Source organism: Anser brachyrhynchus, assembly GCF_964034855.1.
Source record: "Anser brachyrhynchus genome assembly, chromosome: 5".
Classification (NCBI taxonomy): Eukaryota; Metazoa; Chordata; class Aves; order Anseriformes; family Anatidae; genus Anser; species Anser brachyrhynchus.
In genome coordinates, this window is record NC_137699.1 from 3,377,863 (window position 1) to 3,384,834 (window position 6,972).

At 41.1% G+C, this 6,972-nt stretch overlaps 1 long non-coding RNA gene across 2 annotated transcripts in view; it reads left to right on the forward strand.

Annotated features, from left to right (window-relative positions):
* LOC308195606 overlaps positions 1 to 6,239 on the forward strand; it is a 151,952-nt gene extending 145,713 nt beyond the window's left edge. For both annotated transcript variants that reach the window (XR_013951664.1, XR_013951665.1), the window contains one exon: positions 5,309 to 6,239. This is a non-coding gene — a long non-coding RNA (uncharacterized lncRNA). The remainder of the gene's footprint in view (positions 1 to 5,308) is intronic.
* The last annotated feature ends 733 nt before the right edge of the window (positions 6,240 to 6,972 follow it).

Sequence of the window (6,972 nt, forward strand, 5' to 3'; positions counted from 1 at the left end):
GGAGACTGGAAATTCTCCTCTCTGTGGCAGGAAGCAAAACCCTGCTTCTGAGTTAGTAACTTGGCCTGTTTGAATTTTTTTTGTTACTTGTGAGACTATCAGCCAGGTGGCTGGCATTTAAACTCCAAAGACAGATCTGGGAATTGATTTCTGTGGAACCACCATAGGAAGGAGCAGCTGATGATTAAGCAGCTCAGGTAGGTTTTAGGCGCGCGGTCTGACAAAGAGCGGCTCATCCGTGGGGGCAGCGATCTTGGTGCATCTCCACACACGCATGAAGGACGCAGGCAGATCTTCCATGCTGTCCAGGACACGTGATAGCTCTACAAGTCTGGGCATAAGGACCTGCCACCCTCATTTTCTCCTGTGACAGAGGAAAGCAGTGCTGCCATTGCCTCAAGGCAGGTGCGATGTGCCTTGAGTAAAGCCTTTCAGTAAAGAAATTTCTCCTAGGTTGGATATTAGGAGCAATTTATTTACTGAAAGGGTTGTGCAGCATCAGAATAGGCTGCTCAGGGAATGGGTTGAGTCACCATCCCTGGAGGTCTTCAAAAAACGTGTAGATGTAGAACTCAGTAGCATGGTTTAGTGGTGGACTTTAGTACTAGGTTAAAGGTTGGACTAGGTGATCTTAGAGGTCTTTTCCAACCTGGATGATTCTCTGTTGTCTTCCCCTCTGGCTGCAGCTACCCTCAGTGACTGGTGCAGGAGGCTGTTGACAAGGTCCAGAAGCCTCTGTTACTCTTGGTAGGGATGCTCGTTTAGAACAGAGTATAACTGGAAGCATTTCCTCATTATTTGAGTTGGGGGCAGGATTTAATTTCAAAAACGTTACTGAAATGTGCAGGGGTCTTTTCATATCTATTTTTCTAGCTGTTTTCTGGGCTTCTTTTCTTTCAGCAAATGTTGAGGAGGGAAAAATATTTAAATTAAATAAAACTGCATGAAAGGAGAAAGGAGGAGAAAATCTCCCTTTCCCTGAAAATGGTCCCAAACCTTTCAAAATAAGGAAATTGCTTTTCTCAAATGTCATTAATGTTTTAGCTTCATTTTCCCACAATTTTGGTAAATCAGCAACTTTACAATTTCACTCTTTCTCTTCTACTCTAATCTCTTCAGAAGAGAGGGGGGGTGGAACATGGCAGAAGAGCAAACAGTAAAATAGGAAACATGTAAAAAGAGCAGAGGGAAAAATCTCTGGGTAGCATTCACATATCTGTATTCACTGGACTCCAGTCAGATATTTGCATTCAGTGGCTCAAAAGTAGAAAATGATAGAAAGGTGTGATTGGAAATTTAATGCTTTGAAAACTTAGTTAAGAATAAACATGTCCCATTTAAACTCCTGCAAAACAGAAAAATTCAAACTGGGATTTTTCAGAGCTCCCTGTGTCAACAACCTTTTTTTTTCCTTTACACAAGTGAGGTATGGCTAAGCTTAGGGGACCCCAGCGCTTGGCACTGTACACACCCGAAGTATGTCATATCCTCTCCCTGAGTTTTTATTCCCTGATGAGGACTGAATTGCAGAGAGATTAAATACCCCAGTTACAGTCCCACAGGAAATACACGGCAGAGTCCTGAAATGTAGCTCTCCCAAGTCCCAGATGAAGGCCTTAACCAAAATCCCACTCTTCCTTATCATACTTCCTTTCCGATATCTTCTCTAAACATTTCTTTTGTTTGGTTCATTGAGGGTCATGGTCTCAGCTTGTTGCAAGCACCACAGAATTTCACCCTTTATTTTCTTTTGTTTTGTTTTGTTTTTTCTTTGTATGTTGCCCATATATTGAGTTGCTAGCTTTGCGTTTCTTCTTGCTCTGGATCCTTCCCTACTGTGCAGAAGGTGACGGCTTCGGGAGCACAATGTTTTGTCATTTTTGACCTGTGAGATAGTGCACACCACTTTTTAGCCTATGTCCCATTGTAAATCAGCCCCTTTTGATCCAGTCTCCATCCCCTTTTATTGACCAGCTCCCCTTTTTTTGCTAAATGCTTCAACCCTGCTGCCTGCTCCCTTTGTGCTTTCTTTAATTCTCAGTATTTCTGCAGTAGGACTGAGTCTTCCACTGGTTTGTTTAGTGGTGCAGAAGACAAAGCCTGGTTGGTGCCGCTGCTGTCGAATAGGTCATCAGTGACAACAACCTGTGCTGCAGAAGTTAGCCCCCACTGACACTGTTTTCACTCCACTTGAATGGAAGCTCCTGGGAGTCTTTCTTTAAAGAGCCCAGGGGTGGGGAAGGCTGGAAAATGGAGAGAAAGGGAATAAAATAATTATAGAAATAACACTTCAGCTTTGTCAGTTGTGCATGGACGTGGCTAATTGAAATGTGAAGTACCTTGGGCATCCATAGATGGGGTAGGTTAAGAGGTTGTTCTTTGTCCCACTGTGGCCTCTGCAGTGGGAGGCAGTGACTTTTTGTATCTCTGTATTTCCTCGCTCTTGTTAGGTTAGGTGCTGTCATCTTTAGAAACAAGATCTTTTTCCTTACTGAATGAGGTGTAGCCCCGACCAGGAGGGGAAACAATCCTTTCCTTAGGCCACCAAAGGAAGGTTGTACCCAGCCCCACAGCTCTGTGTCCTCCCAGCTGAGCGAAGCCCAAACCTGGGACGTGAGCCACCAGAGCCGTGCCTCCAGGGCAGGAGGGGAGGCCGTGGGCAGGCAGGGAACAAACCCTGCCTTCCAGTGCTTCCAAGGTGCACATCCCTCATCTGGAGAAATTTGTAATTATCAAATAGTTTGTTTATTGTTCTCCATTGCTTTATATTTTAGTTTACATTTTGATCTTAATGATGCCCATGTTATTAAGACGTGATGGGAAACAGCAGCTGTCTTTGCTAGAGGATGTTGAGGCTATAACTGCTGTAGTCTCATAGGGCAAAACAATTTGAACTGTAGATACAGGAAATAATATGCTTAAATAAGAAAAGCTTTGGTAGTAGAGGAAAAACTAGGGAAACAGCTTTCTTTAATAATTAGAAAGCTAATTTCTTCAAAAGAAGTAGGCAAGTAGTTCCAAGAAGTTCACAATGGATATCCAGCCAGAAATTAAACAACCATGAAAGAAGAGGTAGATGCTGAAAAAATTCAATTTTTTTTTTTTAATGTACTTCTAGGCTATGGATTTTTTTTTAAGGAGCCCTCTAGATAACTAAATCTTTCTTCACAGATTACTTAACCTAAATACTTGGAGGATATGTACTTTCTCCATACAAACAGAAAATGGATTTTATGTAAAAAACTGAATGTAATTTTAACACAGAAGAAAAAGAGAAGAAGATGGAGAGAAATACCAATGTAAGAGTTCATGGGCTAACAGAAATTAATTTCTTTCTGCATTGTAATAAAGAACTTGCAACTAAAACCAGTCAAAAATGGTAAAAAATAAAGAATTTCTGAGTATCTCCCATTGAATGTAAGAAGTTCAAGTAAATTTGTATATTTACTGTAGATGCTGCTCCAAACTTTAGACAGGCTATTTACTTTAGAGAGTTTATTCTCATAGTACCTTTTTATGGTTCTTCAAAAACTGAGGTCTCGTAATAAATTTAACATAGTTGGCTTGTATGGTATGATGTCCATTACTTAGGCTCACAGTTTGTATTTTTGTAGAATAGTGTCTGTTTTATTCAGTAGAAGGCTATTTCTGCTAGCAAATCACTTAAAGATAGGGACGATGGGTATGCCAACAATCAGAACAGGGAGTGTGCTAAGCATTGGAACATAGCATAGCTTTGAAATCATGTCATTTTTAGCAATTGTTAATGGTTTGATGGTATATCTTAGCTGCAGATAGTTTAAATGTGACTGTCAACAGGATGGATTGTTTTGACTTCGGGGGAAGATGGAGCTGCGTTATGTTGCACTGGTTTCCTTTGCGGTTATTATGACTGTCTACCTGTTGGTTGTGGTGTTGCTGTAGCATGGCTTCCCTGCCTACTTCAGCAGCTTTACATAGTGTTCAGTCTTCGGATTTTTAGTTTATGAACATGTTCAGGATTTGTAAAGTACTTTTAATCCAGATTTGGGGCTAGAAAAATATAGAATCTGAAAAAAAAATAAAATCTGAAGGAGTGAAAAAATGTTTCCCTATGAGTTTTCATTATTTATACTGCTGCGAGGTGCTTATAAATACTACTGTTCAAATTAGTAGCATTTTATACCTACTTTGCATAGCAATAAAGCAAGCATGGACTTATAAATAAAAATGAGGATGTGGAACCTGTTCTGATGAATCGGGACCCAAATGATTTCAGAGGGAATAACGAAGGAGAAAAGTAATGCTTTTATTTATTTTTCAATATTTGATAGTTGTCTGTTTTTCTTGGACTGAGTAGGAGTCACATGATCATCTAAATTCACGTAAGAAATACTTTTTGCTCTATCTGAATCCATAAAATTCTTTTTAAAACCAGGGAGTCATTCTGGGTTGCTTTCAGGAACTGGCAACTAACCCAGAATTTTTGCAACACATAAAAATTAGCACTATTGAACATTTTAAAGAAAAAATATTTATTTACACATGAAATATGGAGACACGTTGAAAGTCTGTCTTTTAGGAACCCTTTTTGCCACTGGCGTACCACTTATGCAGTGAAAATAACTGTTCTGCTATCAGCAGGGATTGACATTCACTCCTTCAACTTTGAAATATGTTGTTTAAAATATCTTTCCAAATGCTGATACCTTACAAGAAAACTTGGAAAAATATTCTATTGCAGATGGTGATTTTAAATTTCAGGCAATTTATTTTAAAATTCTTGATTTTGATTTTATGGTTTAATGATCATGATCTTCTCAGCATCTCCCTGGTAGCTCATCGTGACAGTAATCACATCATCTTGCGTTGCAAAGTTTGTAGCTTCAGGACCCTCACACGGCCCCACGCTCCACAAAGGTCCCAAATAAGTCATTGCCTAAGAGCCCTGATACCTTTAGATGGCACCCATCTGAAACATCGTGCTTTTGAATGAGGCAGTTTGTGTGCCTCACCAGAAGGAGTTTGGATGAGGCGGCAGGGACAGTGGGTATCCTTCCCTTTGAGGCCAGTCTCTTCCCACCAGGGTCTCGTCGCGGATGGTACTCAGCATTTATTCAGAGGCCTAAACTCAGGTGGTTTACCAGGGCGCTAAGCACAGCAGATAGAGAACAGGTTTGTCTGCGTAATGTTAATGTCAAGGGATGGTTAAAGAGAGGTTGATTTGATCTGAATTTGAAGGACAATATACTTCATCCTTGCTTCAATGGGACTAACCCGTCCTGCCCTCTTAATTAACATTCATAGAGGCCACTTTTTTGTCTTGCAGCACTGGAAGACCTCTAAGACAACAGTTACCTACCCAGAAAAACAGCTGATGCTGTCACACCTGTGTAACGTGCCAGCCAAAACAAGGAGGGGCAAGTGCCCCGCGTCCGGTGCCACCAGGCGTGGACGTCCCTTTGGACCTGTGGGCAAGAGGTGCGCTGACCAAAAGGTCCCCTGTGTGGCCGTGAGCTTGTTCCGCTGCAGCTAATTTATAAGTGCTGGCAGCCCATGCTCCAAAAGAAGAGCTTTGTGGGCTCTCAGGTGACTGTAATATTCTTTGTGGCTGAAAATCACATTTATAGGAGTTAATTTTCTTAAATGAGTGCCCAGTATGAGTTCATTTGTGTCTCATAGCAGAAGGAGATTCAAGTACAACACAGTAAAAGGATTAATCACTGCTGCTGTCCTCTTGGTTTTTCACTAAGTGAAGCACAACCAGGGAACCGGACGTGTAGGAGCTGTCACTTATGCACAATTTTTGCTGAAGTATAATAAAAGTGGTATGACAGCTTACAGTATGTATCACAGGGATAGCACTATTTTGTTAAAGACAAGAAATTGTTGATTTTGTTTATTACAGTATTTCAGGTGTGTCTCAATCTTCCTCCGTCCTTGTCATCCTCTCGATTTGCTGACTCCATTTAGTTTCATCATCAAATTTGAAGAGACTTGTACTTTCATGTCACTCTTGGGTACTTCTGAAGACTGTAAGAGCTTTCTTTCTGAGTTTTCAGTTCATTGAGCTGCAGATAGATGTTCTTTCTCATCTAAAACTCATCACTTCCTTACCATTGGAGAAAAAAACACATTTAGGAAATTAGTTTTGTGGCTTCCTTCAATTTGTTCCACATACAGCTGCTCATCAACAGTACACCAGCAAGGAACTGGCGCGCAGCTACAAGTGTGTATTCAAATTAAAAATGTATTCTGCACTTATGCTTGCTTTGTGCGATGATTATGGAAGAAAATATTTTTATCAAACAGCCAGGAGCACGTGAGCACCAGGAAAGCTGTTGCCACCTTTGAATTTCTTTGTGGGAGAGCACCCACGGAGAGGAGCAGGGGCAGCCAGCACCAGGGGCCTGAAATTTCCCGCCGAGTCGCTGCCCTGATGATAGCTGGACTTGGTCTACGGGGTCTTTTCCACCCTAAATGATTCTGGCATCCTGTGATGGTGGTCTACGGGGCAGGCCTTAATTGAGGGGCAGAGAAGATTGGTCTGCAGCTACCGTATGATAGCTAGGAATAAAAGGTGATAGCTGTGCTTCTGTAGGCAGGTTACAAGAGTAAATTCTTCAATTTTTTTATTTTTTAATTTGGTGGGGAGGAGCTTACTTTCTCAGTAAACTGGGAAAGAGAGAGAGAGAAAAGTATTGAACCTAAGGAAACTATTTCACTTCAGTTGTTTCTAGAATAATTTTTCCATTCTGACTCTGTGTTTCACCTTATTCTCTGAAATCTGTATGGCATTTTTCACATTGTTTTGAAAATACGATGTCCTGTGCTTTCAAAATGGCTGTGTTTGGCTTTTGTGCCACACAGTCTCAGAGCATCTCGGACAGTGTGCTCTTTATAGCATAAGAGAAGTGTATTTCGTGTTTTATTTAAGAACACCAGATAAAAGACTGAGTGAAACCTCCTGCCTGGTCTCCCCCCGGCGCGGTT